We start from the raw sequence: 20263 nt of genomic DNA, 5'->3' as shown, positions 1-20263 counted from the left end.
GCTGCTGCTGCTAAGTCACTTCAGTCGTGTCCGACTCTGTGCGACCCCATAGACGGGAGCCCACTAGGCTCCCCTGTCCCTGGGATTCTCCAGGCAAGAACACTGGAGTGGGTTGCCATTTCCTTCTCCAATACTGCACTATACGAAAGAGAAAGAATGAAGGTGCCACACAGCCTTCCTCCTTTGCTAAGGTTCTGACCTACGCCATCTCCAGGCAGGGCTGACCCCGTCTCCCTAGCCCTACTTAGTAAACCCGACCCTCCGCATCCGAGCACCCAGTAGAGCCTCAGCGCCCCTGCCGGCGGTCGGGGATGGGACGGAGCAAGTTGAGCCCCGACCCTTGTCGTCTACCGCCACCTGCTGGCCGTCTTTGGACGTGCATACAAGGGGTGGGGTCCGAGGGAGGGCGGGGCCGTGCGGACCCGTATGGCAACGAGCGAGGCCAGCCCGCAAACTCTTCCAGGCCGACTGAAGTCTTCAAACTTGTGTCCACTGACAACGTTTCAGGTCGTCCCTGATTATTTGATGGGTGAGAATACATATGGAAGTGCCCAGCAGGGTGTCCAGATGCTTAAAAACGTTAGGTGTTAATTGTGTCTTTGAGACTCGGGGATGGGGGACGGGCGTTGGGGGGAGGGGGGTGTGCCCTGAGCAAGGAACAAGAGCCGCAGCCAGAGGGTGGCTGGAAGATACTTGAAAGATCATCAACTGACCCAAATCTCCTGACCATGCATTGGGCTTTGCTTGCTTCTTTCATTCTTTCTTACCTTCATTCATTCCTCATTAATTCTTTCAAGAAACCTTTCTTGAGCACCAAAGGAGGCACCCCGCTGCACTGAGAACAAGACAGTGTTCTGTCAGGTATATCTGACAGTCCAGCGGGGACAAGTATTACCTGTTAATTTCTGTAAGGCATGCGTGCTAAGTGCTAAGTCACTTCAGTCGTGTCTGACTCTGCAACCCTATGGCTGTAGCCCACCAGGCTCCTCTGTCCAGGCAAGAATACTGGAGTGGGTTGCAATTTCCCCCTCCAGGAGATCATCCCAACCCAGGGGCTGAACCTGCGTCTCTTGTGTCTCCTGCATTCGCAGGCATATTCTTTACTACTGAGCTACCTGGGAAAGATCAGTAAGGCATGAAGAGGCATATTTAGGGGGAATGGAGAAGCTTAAACCAGCAGAGCAGCACTCAGCGCATTGGGGAAGGCTTGGAACGGCCTGAAGGTGGGTGAGTTAGCCAGACAAGAGGCAGTGTGCATGTGCAAAGGCCCAGAGGTATGTGTGCCCAACAAGTTGCTGAAGGAAGGCCAGAAAGGCAGGAACACAGAGAACAGCCGGGAGAGGAGGCAAGACGAGGCTGGAGGGAGAAGGGAACCGTGCCGGGCTGAGCCTCCAATGCTGTGTGAATGCGCTGGGGGCTACCGGCAGCCCCTGCAAGGCCCACAAAGAGGCAAATCACTTCTGCTCCTCAGGTTCACCCTTCCATGACTGGGCAGTTCTGATTGCTGCAAAGTCATTCATTCTGGGATGAATCAGCCAGCTGTATGCTCCCCTGCCCACAGGCTCCTGTCCTGCTCAGGCCATGCGTAGGTGGAGCCCCCAGAACAGCCTCTCACACCCTCACATCCTCACTGGCTCTTCCCTGAGGGAGGCAGCCTCACAGGGCAGGTGGGGAAGGCTCCAGGTGCAAATCCCAGCTCATCCCCTTAAAGGCTGTGTGACTTTGGGCACCTTACCTAACCTCTCTGAACCTCAATTCTCTCCTCTCCCTGCTCACCTCGGAGTGGGCGCACTTACAGGAATGGAGGCAGGACGTGCTCCCCCTCCCGGACGCTCCCCCAGCGCCCCGGGCTGACCTGTGACACGGGTGGTTGGTGTTGGTCATCAGGGGACACTCCTTGTTTGCCACTTCACTCCCACTACAGTGCCTGCCACTCAGTGGGTGTGCAGTAGTGTGAACTGAATAAATAAATGAGTGAATGAATGATTACTGATTACAGGCAAACCCACAATTGCCACTTGGGACATAAGCCAGCACAATTACAAATGGTAACAATGCCCACGGCTCCCCAGCTTAGCCAGCAGTTACCCTCACTCCCATCACATCCCAGGTGAGGGTTGTGGTGGTTGTTCAGTCACTTAGTCGTGTCCGACTCTTTGTGACCCCATGGACGGCAGCATGCCAGGCTTCAAGTGCAGAGGCCCAGGAGACATCCATTAGGAAATCAGTCCTGAATATTCATTGGAAGGACTGATGCTGAAGCTGAAACCCCAATACTTCAGCCACCTGATGTGAAGAACTGACTGGAAAAGACCTTGATGCTGGGAAAGACTAAAGGCAAGAGAAGGGGATGACAGAGGATGAGATGGTCGGATGGCATCACCGACTCGATGGACATGAGTTTGAGGAAGCTCCGGGAGTTGGTGATGAACAGGGAAGCCTGGCGTGGTGCAGTCGCAGTCAGACACAACTGAGCGACTGACCCGAACTGAACTACGAAGCTGGAGGAAGCTCAAGGCTGGGCTCCGCGTGCTCGCGGCGCCCTCTGCTGGTCAGACCCGTCTTTGCGTGCCCCGGGAAGAGGTGGAAGGACACGCAGTCCCTACCCAACCCAGCTCTCCCTGAGAACTGCTGGGGGTAATCTCGCCCCTTCACCACACAACTCCTCGCCCCAGGGAAGCCCCAGGCTGTCCCTGACCCTCTCCAGACATCTTTGCCCTTCCCCTCAGGCAGACGCATTTCAGACATCCCTAAATTACACTGTCCTGCCCTTGCTTTCTCAGTTGGTCTCAGTGGTCAAATGTTGGAGCGGAAAGGACTCCGATCAGTTCAGTTCAGTTGCTCAGTCGTGTCCGACTCTTTGTGACCCCATGAATTGCAGCACGCCAGGCCTCCCTGTCCATCACCAACTCCCAGAGTTCACTCAAACTCACGTCCATCGAGTCAGTGATGCCATCCAGCCATCTCATCCATCCTCTGTCGTCCCCTTCTCCTCCTGCCCCCAATCCCTCCCAGCATCAGTCTTTTCCAATGAGTCCAATAATAAACAGCAATAGCAAATGAGGTCTTCCCTGGCTGTCCAGCAGTTAATACTCTGCCTTTCAATGCGGGGGAGGGGCGGGGGGGGTGGGGGTGGGATCCCTGGTGGGGGAACTATGGTCCCACATGCCTTGAGTGCAGCCAAAAGTTTAAAATTAAAGTCCCCTCTCTGTTCCAACATCGCCCATTTTCTGGCACCTTGCCCCTCTTCTGGGCCACACAGAATCCCAGAAAAGCGGAGAATGTGGTGACTGTCAGATAATTAGTGCAATCATCATTTCACCTTCCGAAAAATTGGGGCAAGGGGTCTGGGAGAGAGCCAAAAGTGGAGCCTCCGTGGGCATTTGCCGCGAGCTGGACTTTGTGATCAGTTCGTTCCTAGTACAGACACTTGCCCGAGGCCGCAGCGCAGAACTAGGACCAAACCTGCCACTCCCTCCCCGGTGCTCCTTCCATCCTACCCGGGTCTCCCTTGGAAAACGGACCTTGGGAGGGGGCGGTACAGGAAACCCACGCACACCCTCACTATAGGCCTCCCACCGGTGCCCCCACCCCAGAACAGACGCCCCCAGTCCTAGAGAGACTACTCTCCTCCACACACTTCGAGGGAACCGGGTTGGTTTTTAGGGCCTTGAGTGCAGGGAAGACCGGGGAACATGGGAGGGGCGGGAGCCTCACCTGTTCTGAAGCCTGGTCTATGCTGCCATCTTGTGTCCATAGCAGGAAGTGCGCCCGTTCCGCCGCTCGGAGCAAGTTCCCGAGAAGACCGGGGTGAGCACTGCGCTCCATCTCCTCCAGACACAGGAAGGACAAGGTATAGCCCATTCCTTTACAGTTCATTTACAGCTTACAGTCTGGCCTCGTGGCCTCCAAGTGACGTGACCCAAAACTCAACTCAGCACCGAATACTCACCAAAATAGAAGGTCAGCAAAAGTTTCCAAAAGATAGAGAAGCATCAGGAAAGTGATGTTGAAGCTGGACAGGTAGGGGCTTCCCTGGTGGCTCAGTTGGTAAAGAATCCACCTGCAGTGCGGGAGACCCAGGTTCGATCCCTGGGTTAGGAAAATCCCCGGGAGGAGGGCATGGCAACCCACTCCAGTATTCTTGCCTGGAGAATCCCCACAGACAGAGGAGCCTGGCGGGCTACGGTCCATGGGGTCACAGAGTCAAACACAACTGAACAACTAAGCATAGCACAGCACAGGGACTTCCCTGGTGGCTCAGTGGTAAAGAATCGGCCTGCCAGTGCAAGAGCCATGGGTTCCATCCCTGGCGGATCCCACGTGCCACAAGGATTGAGCCTGTGCTCTAGGGCCCGGGAGCCTCAACTACTGAGCCCATGTGCCACAGCCACTGAAATTGCGCACCTTAGGGCCACTGCAATGAGAAATCTACAAACCACAATTGGAGAGCGGACCCCGCTCACCGCAACTAGAGAAAGCCCACGCAGCAACGAAGACCCAGTACAGCCAAAAAAATTATAAACAAACAAGAAAACTCTCTGAATTAAAAAAAAAAAAAAAAAGAGGTGGGGTGGGCAGGTAGAACTGGAGGCAAGTGAAGATGAGAGAAGGCCCTCCACACCCTTTTCCTGTGCCCTTTTAAGGTTCGCAGTGCCTTAGGAGGCTAACACAGAAGGGTAAAGACAGTCTCCATAAAATCCAGAGAAGAGACTGTGAAACTCCTCTTTGGATCCCGGCTGAAGTCACAGCTGACGGGGAAAAAAAAAGAAGAAGTAGTCACTCCAGGTAGAGAGACTAGCCTGAGCAAAGGCAGGGAGTCAGGAAAGCATCGTTTCTAAGGAATCCAGTTTGTCCCAAGACTAGGTCAGGGGTTAAGGCGTTAAGGGCAAGATCATGTGGGAGCCTAATGGGCAAGGCTGAGTTTGTACTTAAAACCTTACGCAGTGGTCTTCGAGCAAGGGCAAGCTCCAGCACGTATGTCTCCAGGAAAGAGCAGTATAACTGCAGAGGAGGGGACTGAACAGGACAACTGAAAATGGTTGAAGGACGTGCAGTGCTGAGGGTGGTACCCCTGGGAGCGCTGATGAGCCAGGGCCACCGGGAGAGATGAGGGCTTCAGCTTGAGTTGCTCTCCGTGAACATGTCCTTCATGCAACTAGGAATACTAAATCATTAAAAATGGAAGCAGTAGCAGTCACGCAGGAGACTACATAGTAAGCAAAGTACTTTAATTCATACATGCCTTTGACCAGTGTTTACTGAGCCTACTATGTGTTGGGCCCTGCGCTAAAGGGCTTGCAATCTATCAGTAACTGATGGTTGATTCCAGTGAAGGAGATGGGCATTAACAGCCCTGATAAATAGATAAAATACGTGGTGTCCTAGAAGGTGCTAAGGGAAAAAAAAAAGAGCAGTGATGCAGGAAAAGGAGTATGAGAGGACAGGGTGGAGGGCTGCAGCTTAAAACAGGGTGATCATGTGACTCCCCTAGTGGTCCACTGGCTAAAACGCAGGGGGCAGGGGTTCGATCCCTGGTCAGGGACTAGATCCCACGTGCCACAACTAAAAGATGTCACGTGCCACAGCTAAAAAGATACCGCATGCCGCAAGGAAGATGGAAGATCCTGCGTGCCACAACTGAGGCCTGGCACAGCAAAATAAATAATAATAATAAATAAAACAGCATGGCCGGGAAAGGCCTCTGTACAAAGGAGACATTTAAGCTAAATCTTGAGAGGAAGGAGAGCAGGAAATCTTTTGAAGAAATGTGATACAAATGGACTTATTTTCAAAACAGACTCACAGATATAAAACAAATTTATGGTTACCAAAGAGGAAAGGGGGTTGGAGGAGGGATGAACTAGGAGGTTGGAATTAACATACACACGCTACTGTATTTACCATAGATAAACAACAAGGACATACTGCTTAGCACAGAGAACTCTACTCAATATTTTGTAATAATCTATAAGGAAAGAGAATCTGAAGAATTTATTTATATAACTGAATCACTGTGCTGTACACCTGAAACTAACAGATATTTTAAACCAACTGTACTTCAATTTTTGAGACTTTTTTTTAAATTTACTTCTCCGTAAAGGCCTATATCCCCCCTCCCTTCCCTTTTTCCTATTAAAATGATATTTAAATCTGACTTCTAAGCCACCTCGGGCTTCCCTGATAGCTCAGTTGGTAAAGAATCTGCCTGCAATACAGGAGACCCTGGTTCAATTCCTGGGTCAGGAAGATCCCCTGGCAAAGGGATAGGCTACCCACTCCAGTATTCTTGGGCTTCCCTTGTGGCTCAGCTGGTAAAGAATCCGCCAATGCGGTAGATCTGGGTTCAATCCCTGGGTTGGGAAGATCCCCTGGAGAAGGAAATGGCAACCTACTCCAGTACTCTTGCCTGGAAAATCCCACGGACAGAGGATCATGGCAAAGGAAAGGCTACCCACTCCAGAATTCCATGTACTACAGTCCATGGTACTTCCCTGGTGGCTCAGACGGTAAAGTGCCTACAATGCGGGAGACCTGGGTTTGACCCCTGGGTTGGGAAGATCCCCTGGAGAAGGAAATGGCAACCTACTCCAGTACTCTTGCCTGGAAAATCCCACGGACAGAGGATCTTGGTAGGCTACAGTTCATGGGGTCGAAAAGAGTTGGACACAACTAAGCGACTTCACTTCACTTCACTTCTAAGCCACCATGAAGTCACTCATTTTTTTCTTGGTTACCTCCCCTGTATGCTGGAATTATACATGTTAATAAATATTTTGTTTTTCTCTTTTAATCTGTCTTTTATTACAGGAATGTCAACCAGAAACTTAGAAGGACAGAGGGAAAATTATGTTTTCCTCCCCTACAAGACTTTGGGGAAGAAAGCCATGTTACTGTCTGGGGAGAAGCTTCCAGATCCCAAAGTGGGAGCATTTCTGGCATGTTATAGCCCAGCAAGGGGGCTGCGGTGGCTAGAGTGGAGGGCCGAGGGTCGTGGAGTTGATATGAGCTGGGAGAGGTGACGGGGGTTGATACAGGCGGCCTCATAGAACATGTGAAGACCAGCTTTTACTTTTGAGCAGACGAGCATCGCAACAGGATTTCCATTTTAAGAAGCTTTCTCAGGCTGCTGTGTGGGGACCAGACACCAAGGATATGTGCACAGAGCCCAGAGTTTCCTAAAGACTGGATGTGGGGTGGGAGAGGAGAGACTAGTCAGGATGCTGTCTCCATGGGGATGGAGTTGCCATCAGCCAAGATAGGGTGGCTATGGCAGGGGTAATTTTGGTGGTGAGGGGAGATCTCAATCTAGGGCAGGCTGAGTTTGGGATGTTTATTAAACATCATAGGGAGGATAACAAGTGAATTAATTTCAATCCACTGGATAACCATGTGTGTGTGCATTTGTATATGTGTGTGTTTTATTTGGGGAAGATACGCAAACCATAAAATTTATCATTTTAATCATTTTTAAATATATTGTTTGATGGCATTAAATAGATTCACATTGTTGTTTTACAACCATCTTCCATCAGCATTATCCTCATAACAATCCATCTCCAGTAACTTTCATCTTCCCAAACTGAAACTCTGTACCCATTAAAAAATAACTCCACATTCTCCTTTCCCCCAGCCCCTGGCAACCGCCATTCTATTTCTACAAATTTGCCTATTCTGTGTACTACATATACATGGAATCATCCAATATTTGTTCTTTTGTGTCTGGTCTATTTCATTTAGCATAATGTCTTCAAGGTTGATTCATGTTGTAACATGTCAGAATTTCATTCCTTTTTTAAGGCAGAGTAATATTCTATTATATAGATATTCCACACTTTGTTTATCCATTCATCCACCAATGAACATTTGGGGCTTTTTCAGCTTTTGGCTAATTGTGAATAATGCTGCTATGAACATTGGTATACATCTGTTCGTGACTCTCCTTTTAATGCTTTTGGATTGGTACCCAGAAGTGGAATTATGAGTCATATGGTGAGTCTATGTTTAGCTTCTGCTATGAGGAACTGCTACACTGTTTCCCAATCTTGTGTGATGTTTCCCACTTATCCACAGGAGGGACTGAGAATCAGAGAGGGGAAGGGACTTACAGGAGGTAGGGATCCCTGAGCCAAAGTTCTCTTGACTTCTGTGATTCTGACACCCCTACTAGAGAGAGACTCGGAAATAGAAACTCTTGGAAGCTGAACTGAACCAAGGTGCAAACTTGGAAGCCATCTTCATAGAGCGGGTGGGGAACAAGTTTGCCTCAGAAGAGAGGAATGTGAGACCCAAGAGAGCAGGAAGCAGGAGTTTGGGATGGGGCGTGAGTCCAAAGAAGGAAGGGGAGCTAGTAGAGAAAGCAAAGGGAGAGCTGCCCCTCAATACAGTCCCAAGCCAAGCCGTCCAATCAGAGCTTACTAGCAGCTGTGTGACCTTGGGCAGGTTACTCACCCTTTCTAAGCCTTGGTCTCCCTGCCTATAAAATGGTGGTACTAAAAGTCCTTGCCCCATTGGGTTGATGTGACAACTAAATGTGATGAACCAGGATTTGTAAAGCCTGTGGCCAAGATATGAAAGGGTGTCACAGAGCCCAGGGAGAGAACAGTTAGAGAAGTCACTGGGAGAAGGGGGACAGGCCCGCCCTCAGAAGGGCTGCTGGAGGAAACATGAACCCATTTGTCTCTGGAGGGCAGTTTGGCAAAAACCTTAAAGATATGCTGATCTGTTCACCCAGAAAATCCACTTAGAGGAATTTATTCTCAGAAATCTTGAAAGACATGCAAGTTGAATTATCCGCAAGGATGTTGATCCAGTGCTGTTGATGAGAACAGAGGATTGGAGATGATGTCAATGTCCAAGTAAAGGAAACTGGTAGCATTATTTCTGCTTCATGCAGACAAAAATTACATAGCCACTAAAGATGCAGTTGATGTAGTTGTAGAATTAGAATTCTGTTTATCAGTCCAGAAAGAGGCTCATGTGCATACATATACATGTGTGGGCTTCCCTCGTAGCTCAGTGGTTAAAGAGTCTGACTGCAATGCAGGAGACTCGGGTTCAAGCCCTGGGTTGGGAAGATCCCCTGGAGAAGAAAATAGCAGCCCACTCCAGTATTCTTGCCTGGAGAATCCCATGGACAGAGGAGCCTGGCAGGCTACAGTCTATGGGGTCACAAGAGTCAAGACACAACTGAGCAACTAAGTATGCGCCTATATATATGTTACTATTTTATATATATATATATAAGGTTATTGTCTTATTTAACTTATATGCGGAGTGAAAGTGAAGTGAAAAGTGAAGTCGCTCAGTCGTGCCCGACTCTTTGTGACCCATGGACAGTAGCCTGCACCAAGCTCCTTTGTCCATGGGATTTTCAAGGCAAGACTACTGGAGTGGGTTGCCATTTCCTTCTTTAGGGAATTTTCCCAACCCAGGGATCAAACCCAGGTCTCTCACATTGTAGACAGACAATTTACCATCTGAACCACCAGGGAAGTACAGAGTACATCATGTGAAATGCCAGGCTGGATGAATCACAAGCTGGAATCAAGACTGCAAGATTGCCAGGAGAAATAGTAACCTCAGATCTGCAGATGATACCATTCTAATGGCAGAAAGTGAAGAAGAACTAAGGAGCCTCTTGATGAAGGTGAAAGAGGAGAGTGATAAAGCCGGCTGGAAACTCAACATTCAAAAAAACTAAGATCATGGCAACCAGTCCCATCACTTCATGGCAAACAGAAGGGGAAAAAGTGAAAGCGACAGAGTTTCTTTCTTTTCTTGGGCTCCATAATCACTGCAGACAGTGATTGCAACCATGAAATTAAAAGATGCTTGCTCCTTGGAAGGAAAGCTATGACAAACCTAGACAGCACATTAAAAAGCAGTGACATCACTTTGGTGACAAAGGTCCATATAGTCAAAGCTATGGTTTTTCCAGTAGTCATGTATGGATGTGAGAGTTGGTCCATAAAGAAGGCTAGTTCAGTTCAGTTCAGTCGCTCAGTCGTGTCCGACTCTTTGCGACCCCAGGAATCCCAGCACGCCAGGCCTCCCTGTCCATCACAAACTCCTGGAGTTCACTCAGACTCACGTCCATCGAGTCAGTGATGCCATCCAGCCATCTCATCCTCTGTCATCCCCTTCTCCTCCTGTCCCCAATCCCTCCCAGCATCAGAGTCTTTTCCAATGAGTCAACTCTTCACATGAGGTGGCCAAAGTACTGGAGTTTCAGCTTTACCATCATTCCTTCCAAAGAACACCCAGGGCTGAGCTCCTTTAGAATGGACTGGTTGGATCTCCTTGCAGTCCAAGGGACTCTCAAGAGTCTTCTCCAACACCACAGTTCAAAAGCATCAATTCTTTGGCCCTCAGCTTTCGTCACAGTCCAACTCTCACATCCATATTTGACTACTGGAAAAACCACAGCCTTGACTAGATGGACCTTTGTTGGCAAAGTAATGTCTCTGCTTTTGAATTTGCTATCTAGGTTGGTCATAACTTTCCTTCCAAGGAGTAAGCGCCTTTTAATTTGATGGCTGCAGTCACCATCTGCAGTGATTTGGGAGCCCAAAAAAATAAAGTCTGACACTGGTTTCCACTGTTTCCCCATCTATTTGCCATGAAGTGATGGGACCAGATGCCATGATCTTAGTTTTCTGAATGTTGAGCTTTAAGCCAACTTTTTCACTCTCCTCTTTCACTTTCATCAAGAGGCTTTTTAGTTCCTCTTCACTTTCTGCCATAAGGGTGGTGTCATCTGCATATCTGAGGTTATTGATATTTCTGCTGGCAATCTTGATTCCAGCTTGTGCTTCTTCCAGCCCAGTGTTTCTCATGATGTACTCTGCATAGAAATTAAAGAAGGCTAAGCACTGAATAATTGATGCTTTCAAATTGTGGTGCTGGAGAAGACTCTTGAGAGTCCCTTGGATAGCAAGGAGATCAAACCAGTCAGTCCTAAAGGAAATCAACCCTGAATATTCTTTGGAAGGACTGATGCTAAAGCTGAAGCTCCAATACTTTGGCCACCTGATACAAAGTGTTGACTCATTGGAAAACAACACCCTGATGCTGGGAAAGTGTGAAGCAAAAGGAGAAGGAGGCAGCAGAGGATGAAATGGTTAGATAGATGGATGGTGATGGTAAGGATGACTGACTCAATGGACATGAATTTGAGCAAACTCCAGGAGATGGTGGAGGACAGAGAAGACTGGTGTGCTACAGCCCATGGCATCACAAAGAGTCAGACACAACTGAGCAACTGAACAACAAAAACTGTTTTATTACAGGAGTTTTTTAACATGCACCAAAGTAGAAAAAAATTATATAAAAGATCCCCATGCACCCACCACTCAAAGTTAACTACTGTCAATTCACAAACCACCTTCATTTATATCCCCACCCACCTCCTCCCTCCTCACTACATATTATTTCAAATAAATTCCAGGAATCATAGCATTTCACCCTTAAATATTTCAGTATGTAGCTAGCAGCTAAGAACCCTTTTTCTTTAACATAACCTCATACAATTATCACACCTAAAATAATTAATCAGTTCAGTTCAGTCACTCAGTCGTGTCCAACTCTTTGCGACCCCATGGATTGCAGCACAGCAGGCCTCCCTGTCCATCATCAACTCCTGGAGCTTGCTCAAACTCAAGTCCATTGAGTCAGTGATGCCAACCAACCTCTCATCCTGTCGTCCCCTTCTCCTCCTGCCTTCAATCTTTCCCAGCATCGGGGTCTTTTCCAATGAGTCAGTTCTTCAAAGCAGGTGGTCAAAGTATTGGAGTTTTTGCTTCAGCATCAGTCCTTCCAATGAATATTCAGGGTTGATTTCCTTTAGGACTGACTGGTTTGATCTCCTTGCTGTCCAAGGGACTCTCAAGAGTCTTCTCCAACACCACAGTTCAAATGTATCAATTCTTCAGCACTCAGCTTTCTTTAAGGTCCAACTCTCACATCCATACATGACTACTGGAAAAGCCATAGCTTTGATTAGATGGACCTTTATTGGCAAAGTAATGTCTCTGCTTTTTAATATGCTGTCTAGGTTGGTCATAGCTTTTCTTTCAAGGAGCAAGTGTCTTTTCATTTCATGGCTGCAATCACCATCTGCAGTGATTTTGGAGCCCAAGAAAATAAAATCTCTCACTGTTTCCATTGTTTCCCCATCTATTTGCCATGAAGTGATGGGACCAGATGCCATGATCTTCATTTTTTGAATGTTGAGTTCAAGTCAGCTTTTTCACTCTCCTCTTTCACTTTCATCAAGAGACTCTTTAGTTCCTCTTCACTTTCTTCCATAACAGTGGTATCATCTGCATATCTGAGGTTATTGATATTTCTTCCAGCAATCTTGATTCCAGCTTGTGCTTCATCCAGCCTGGCATCTCGCGTGTTAAACTTTGCAATAAGTTAAATAAGCAGGGTGACAATATACAGCCTTGACGTACTCCTTTCCCAATTTGGAACCAGTCTGTTGTTCTAACTGTTGCTTCTTGGCCTAAATTTTAATTATTAAAATAATTAATAATAATTCCTTAATAAAGAAACATGGTTTCTCTACTCACAAGACTTCTGACAATAAATGTGAGGATTTTCCATACCAAGCAATTCTGACACTAACTACCCATAGTTAGTACAGACCTCACAGATTAAAGGTTCAGTCCCCCTGTTCAGACATCAATCACAAGTGGTGGGTCCTAAGGGACCCACAGTTCTGTCCAACTCTGGTTACAAATTGGGGGTTCCCTCAACCTCCTCCTTGGGTTCGATAATTTTTTATAATGGCCCACAGAACTCAGGAAAACAGTTTACTACTCACTTACTCGTGTGTGTGTGTGTGTGTAAGTCACTTAGTTTGCAACACCATGGACTGTAGCCCACCAGGCTCCTCTGTCTGTGGAATCCTCCAGAAAAGAATACTGGAATGGGTAGCCATTCCCTTGTCCACGGGATCTTCCCAACCCAGGGGTCGACCCCGGGTCTCCCACAATGCAGGCAGATTCTTTACCATCTGAGCCACCAGGAAAGCCCTTACTATTACCGGTTAATTATACAGGATAGTATAACTGACAGAGATGAACAGACAGATGAAGAGGAATACAGAGCAAGGTGCAGAAGAGTCCCAAGTTCAGGGGCTTCTACTCCCAGGAATGAGTGCACCACCCTCCCAACACATGGGGGTGTTCAGCAACCTGCACCCTGCTTCATAAAGTTTTTATGAAACTTCCATTACATAGGCTTGATCGATTCAATCCTTTGGCCCCTGGTGACTAACTCCATCTCCAGCCCCTTCCCCTTCCCCAGAGGAGGCTAGAGAATGAGACTGAATGTTCAAACTGTCTAATCATGTGATTGGTTCCTCTGGCAACCAGCCCTCATCCGGAAGTTATCTAGGGCCCACAGCCGCCAGGCATCACATTAACAGACAAAAAGACACTTATTGCTCCAAAGACTTGAGTCTTAGAAGCTCCTGTGTCAGGAACCAGGGACCAAGACCAAACATTCTAATAAAAAAATTATTCTAGCACCCCTATCATTCAGGAAATTACAAGGGTTTTAGGAGCTCTGTGTCAGGAACTAGGAGCAGAAACCAAATATATATTTATTTCATCACAGTACCACACAACATAATAGAATATCTGGTCAGGGACTTCCCTGGCACGCCAGCAGTTAAGACTCCACACTTCCAATCGTAGGTCCGATCCCTAGTCAGGGAACTAAGATCCCACAAGCCACCTGGTGCAGTCAAAAAAATAAATAAATAAAAGAAATCTGGTCAGTGTTTAAATTTCTCTCTAAAGAATCCACCTGCCAATGCAGGAGGTATAAGAGACAAGGGTTCAATCCCTGGGTTGGGAAGATCCACTGGAGAAGGGCATGGCAACCCACTCCAGTATCCTTGCCTGGAGAATCCAATGGACAGAGGAGCCTGGCAGGCTACAGTCCATGAGGTCTCAAAGAGTTGGACACAACTGAAGTGGCTTCAGCAATACGTGAACCGTGAACTTCCAGATGTTCAAGCTGGTTTTAGAAAAGGCAGAGGAACCAGAGATCAAATTGCCAACATCTGCTGGATCATCAAAAAAGCAAGAGAGCTCCAGAAAAACATCTATTTCTGCTTTAATGACTATGCCAAAGCCTTTGACTGGGTAGATCACAATAAACTGTGGAAAATTCTGAAAGAGATTGGAATACCAGACCACCTGACCTGCCTCTTGAGAAACCTATATGCAGGTCAGGAAGCAATAATTAGAACTAGACATGGAACAACAGACTGGTTCCAAACAGGAAAAGGAGAACGTCAAGGCTGTATATTGTCACCCTGCTTATTTAACTTCTATGCAGAGTACATCATGAGAAACACTGGGCTGGAAGAAGCACAAGCTGGAATCAAGATTGCCAGCAGAAATATCAATAACCTCAGATATGCAGATGACACCACCCTTATGGCAGAAAGTGAAGAGGAACTAAAAAGCCTCTTGATGAAAGTGAAAGAGGAGAGTGAAAAAGTTGGCTTAAAGCTCAACATTCAGAAAACTAAGATCATGGCATCTGGTCCCATCACTTCATGGCAAATAGATGGGGAAACAGTGGAAACCAGTGTCAGACTTTATTTTTTTGGGCTCCCAAATCACTGCAGATGGTGACTGCAGCCATCAAATTAAAAGGCGCTTACTCCTTGGAAGGAAAGTTATGACCAACCTAGATAGCATATCCAAAAGCAGAGATATTACTTTGCCAACAAAGGTCCGTCTAGTCAAGGCTGTGGTTTTTCCAGTAGTCAAATATGGATGTGAGAGTTGGACTGTGACAAAAGCTGAGGGCCAAAGAATTGATGCTTTTGAACTGTGGTGTTGGAGAAGACTCTTGAGAGTCCCTTGGACTGCAAGGAGATCCAACCAGTCCATCCTGAAGGAGATCAGTCCTGGGTGTTCTTTGGAAGGAATGATGGTAAAGCTGAAACTCCAGTACTTTGGCCACCTCATGTGAAGAGTTGACTCATTGGAAAAGACTCTGATGCTGGGAGGGATTGGGGACAGGAGGAGAAGGGGATGACAGAGGATGAGATGGCTGGATGGCATCACTGACTCGATGGACGTGAGTCTGAGTGAACTCCGGGAGTTCGTGATGGACAGGGAGGCCTGGCATGCTGCGATTCATGGAGTCACAAAGAGTCGGACATGACTGAGCAACTGAACTGAACTGAACTGAACTGAAGTGACTTAGCACACACGATTATAAATGATACTTTTTTTTCTTTTGAATTTGGGATCCATATAAGGTACACACAAAACAACTGGTTGTATATATCTTAAGTCTTTCAAATGATAGGAACCTCCTCCCTGTATTTTCTTTCCGCTCCCAATGAAAGTGTTGTAGAAAAGATGATTTGTCCTGTAGATCCAGACTGTTGGTCAACCCGATAGCCAGTGTCTGGACTTTGCTGATTGCATTCTCATGGTATAATTTAACATGTCTTGCTGTTCTCTGTGTTGCTTGAAACTTGCTAGTTTGACCTAAAGTCTTGATCAGATTTAACGTTGTCTCCTTCTCAGCAGGGACAATTTATAGGTGGTGCAGGAGAAATGTGTTTCTCTGTTGGCAACTTTAGCAACTGTAGATGATCAATGCCCAGATCTATTCATTCATTCATTAAGAGCTGAAAAATGGCAACAGTCTAATTGTATCATTCCTTTGTTTCATAAGTAATTTTACTTATTTAGGTTGGCTGTGCTAGGTCTTCGTTGCTGCCTGGGTTTTTCTCTAATTCCGGTGAGTGGGGGCCACTCTCTAGTTGTGGTGTGCGAGCTTCTCATTGCACTGGCTGCTCCTGTTGGGGAGCACAGGCTCTGGGGTGTGAGGGCTTCAGTAGTTGAGCTCCCGGGCTCCAGAGCGCAGGCTCAACAACTGTTGAACATGGGCTTAGTTGCCCCACAGGACGTGGGATCTTCCCAGACCAGGGATTCAACTCGTGTCTCCTGCATTAGCATGTGGATTCTTTACCACTGAGCCACCAGGGAAGCCTGCCTTCTTCACTTATTACCTAGACTACTTCTATAAAGAGAATTACATCCCTCCCCTACATCTACAATCAGTTTCCACACCGAAGACACAGTTCTTCCACGAAAGGCAAGTTCACAAAGTAATGATTTTCTAACATCCTCCAAAGGTGACTACTAAGGATTTTCTTTAATCATTACAAACTTGTGAATTTAAATATATCTAAAATGTACATATTCGATATGCTTTCATCTATTGCATTTATTGGGCTTCCCTGGTAGCTCAGTGGTAAAGAATCTGCCTGCAAAGCAGGAAACTCGGATTCAATCCTTGGTTTGGGAACATCTCCTGAAGGAAGGCATGGCAACACACTCCAGTATTCTGGAGAATTCCATGGACAGAGGAGCCTGGTGGGCTACAGTCCCTGGGGTCACAAAGAGTCGGACACAACTGAAGCAACTAAGTAGCAACAACAGCATTGCATTTATTATTCTTATAATTATGTAAAATATAAACATGGTTCCCAAATCAAATGTCCAAAACAAGATAAAGTCAAGGAAATCCAGTTTCTATTAATATTCCCATCCTCTCTACTCTATATCCTATTTTCCTTTACGTCACCTTTTTTTTTTTTTTAGGATCAATGAACACACACATCCTTTTTCTTACTAAGACTAGGGTACCTCCTTCTCTATTATATGACAAAAACAAGTTATAAAAGAGTTTGTACAATTTTAATTTGTTTTTAATTGTTTTTACATGTATTGTAAAAACAAATATTGTTTTTAAACAAACAAATATATTGTTTTTAAATGTATAATAATAGGGAAAAAAAACACATCTTTGATGTTTCTAACTGTATTCTGCTCTCTAGGAGCCCTGCAATCCCACATGCCCTTTGCTTTGCCAAGTGGAGCTAGGTCTTAACTGCACTCATGTCAAGCATGGGGCAGAGCTGAATTGCAAGATCAAGGGGGCAGGAGTTTAAGGCCTGGAACTGGGAATGGCTCAAAGTGGGAGATGAAGGAGCCAGAAAGAGCTGCATAAGACAGGCCAAGAGGGGCCTGCACAAGCTGACTTTTGAGCTAGACTGTCCTCACTCACTTTTGTCAAGGGTCACGGGGTAAAACTTACATCGTTCACTAGTGTTTTAAGTAAGATTGGATTCTTTGGGGCAGATCTGAAGCTATGTCGAAGGCGTGAAGAAAATAACAGGGCCCAAGGCAGAGGGACACTCAGAGCAGTGGACAAATTCATAAAAACCCATGCAAACAGATGGAAATGTGCCAAGAAGGATCCTGGTCATCCCCAGGTAGTAACTGATTTAACAGGTGTTTTAAGAGTGGGGGTCATTTTTCTACTTTTTAAATTTGTATGCAATAAGAATATGTTATTTTATAATTCAGGGGGAAATCATCTTTATTTTAAAACAAAATATTTTAAAACAAATTAAAAAAAATTTGTTTTAATATTTTAAAACAAAACATAGAGATGCTCAAAGAAATGAAGGAAGTGGGTTCATTCAAGGGCCACCACCCTGCCCTGGGCAAGGGTTCTATGCCTCCCCCAGCCCTGGGAAGAGAAGCCAGAAGTGACTTCAGGGAGTCTGTGGGGGGCATAGCCAGGGCAGCTGTACCCTCACAGTTAAGGAAACAGTTTCAGAACTTGAATGCAGCCCTGCAACTTACCAGCTGTGCGCTTGCAGAAATACTTCCAGCCTTCTAATTTAGGCATCAGTTCACTTCAGTCGCTCAGTCGTGTCCAACTCTTTGCAACCCCATGGACTGTGGCACACCAGGCTTCCCTGTCCATCACCAACTCCCAGAGCTTACTCAAACTCATGTCCATTGAGTCGATGATGCCATCCAACTATCTCATCCTCTGTCATCCCCTTCTCCTCCTGCCTTCAGTCATTCCCAGCATCAGGGTCTTTTCCAATGAGTCAGTTCTTCACATCAGATGGCCAAAGTGTTGGAGTTTCAGCTTCAGCATCAGTCCTTCCAATGAATATTCAGGACTGATTTCCGTTAGGATGGACTGGTTGGATCTCCTTGCTGTCCAAGGGGCTCTCAAGAGTCTTCTTCAACACCATAGTTCAAAAGCATCAATTCTTTGGTGCTCAACTTTCTTTATAGTCCAACTTTCACATCCATACATTCAGCATACTCATCTATAAAAGAGAAGAGCTATTCCCACTGGGTGAGATGTTGGGAGGATTGAACGAGACAGCAAATATAAAGTGCTTAATGCCATGCCCATCCCTTGGAAGCAGATAGTAAATATTTCTGCAATGAGCCATGACCTCCCTGTAAAGTAACCAAAGTGCCACAGTTTCTCCCATGCAGATGCTCAGGCCAGTCTTGAAGCAAACCCAAAACCTCACTCTCCCCTAAAGAAAGCCCTCTCCTCAGCCAATGAGCAATCACTATTTTACCAAGGATTTGCTCCTGCAGTGAGGAGGGGCAGGTGGGACACACACCATGGACAAAGTGTTCCTCCCAAAGGCCACCTGAGACCCATCGGTTCTCCCAGCCCCTCCCTCTCCACCTGTCCTCATCGAACGCATGGCCCCCAGCCTTGATGGTGCACTTACTCCTTCCCTGGGGTTTCATCCTCAGCCCAGCATCTCAACTCAATGAGCTTCCTTCACCTGTCCCCTAAGGTCCCTCATGGCTCTGAAATTGCTCTCCTTAGAAGGTTAACTGGGGGTTATAGATTTAAGCCAGTGGGTTTTTCCTGATACATATAGGAAAGAACACTGAGGTTCAGAGAGATTATGCAAGTCATCTCGTATTAGGGAAGAACAAATCTGATCCCATACTGGATCTATTTCTTTCAGTTTACCATCTACTTCTACTTCATTGACTACATTAAACCTTTGACTGTGTGGATCGTAACAAACTGTGAAAAATTCTTAAAGAGCTCAGAATACCAGACCGCCTTCCCTGCCTCCTGAGAAATCTGTATACAGGTCAAGAAGCAACAGTTAGAACCGGACATGAAACAACAGACTGGTTTCAAATTGGGAAAGGAGTACATCAAGGCTGTATATTGTCACCCTGCTTATTTAACTTATATGCAGAGTATAACATGAGAAATGCCGAGCTGGATTAAGCACAAGCTGGAATCAAGATTGCTGGGAGAAATATCAATAACCTTAGATATGCAGATGACACCACCCTTATGGCAGAAAGTGAAGAGGAACTAAAAAGCCTCTTGATGAAAGTGAAAGAGGAAAGTGAAACAGCTAGCTTGAAACTCAACATTCAGAAAACTAAGATCATGGCATCTGGTCCCATCACTTCATGGCAAACGGAAGGGGACAATGGAAACAGTGAGAAACTTTATTTTCTTGGGCTCCAAAATCACTGAAGATGGTGACTGACAGCCAAGATGCTTACTCCTTGGAAGAAAAGCTATGACCAACCTAGACAGCATAGTAAAAAGCAGAAACATCACTTTGTCAACAGAGGTCCATATAGTCAAAGCTATGGTTTTTCCAGTAGTCATGTATGGATGAGAGACTTGGACCTTAAAGAAAGCTGAGTGCTGAAGAATTGATAATTTTGAACTGTGGTATTGGAGAAGGCTCTTGAGAGTCCCTTGGACAGCAAGGAGATCAAACCAGTCAGTCCTAAAGGAAATCAACCCTGAATATTCATTGGAAGGACTGATGCTGAAGCTGAAGCTCCAACACTTTGGCCACCTGATGCAAAGAACTGATTCACTGAAAAAGACCCTGATGCTGGGAAAGATTGAAGGCAGGAGGAGAAGGGGATGACAGAGGATGAGATGGTTGGATGGCATCACCGACTTGATGGACATGAATTTGAGCAAGCTCCAGGAGTTGGTGATGGACAGGGAAGTTTGGCATGCTGCAGTCCATGGGGCCACAAAGAGTTGGACATGACTGAGTGACTGAACTGACCCTTTGTATTCTATTGCTTTTGCTACAAGAATGCTGCCTATAGCCTGAAATATACAGAATAGTCCATTCTCAAAGCTCTGACCTTTAAAGGTATAACAATTTCCCACTCATATAGAAATAAAAAGTTTCAGAACAGAGAATAACATTTGTCTTATTGAAGGTTTACAGGAACTTCAAAACCTGACCTACACAGACAGCTGCAGGAACAAAGAATTCTGGCAACAAGAAGTCTGCAGCAACTAACCACACCCTTTTGAACATAAGCCTGGATTCTAATTCCAGGAAGATGGTACTTTGGGACACTTGTCCACCATCTTTTCAGTC

General features: G+C 46.3%; 1 non-coding gene across 1 annotated transcript; it reads left to right on the top strand.

The window, feature by feature from the left end:
• Window positions 1–4633: 4633 nt before the first annotated feature.
• On the top strand, window positions 4634–4753 carry LOC112584143. Its single transcript, XR_003108486.3, has one exon. It is a non-coding gene; the product is annotated as a small nucleolar RNA SNORA26 (small nucleolar RNA).
• The last annotated feature ends 15510 nt before the right edge of the window (window positions 4754–20263 follow it).

Source organism: Bubalus bubalis, chromosome 3 (assembly GCF_019923935.1).
Source record: "Bubalus bubalis isolate 160015118507 breed Murrah chromosome 3, NDDB_SH_1, whole genome shotgun sequence".
NCBI lineage: Eukaryota > Metazoa > Chordata > Mammalia > Artiodactyla > Bovidae > Bubalus > Bubalus bubalis.
This window is presented reverse-complemented; position numbering and strand designations above follow the sequence as displayed.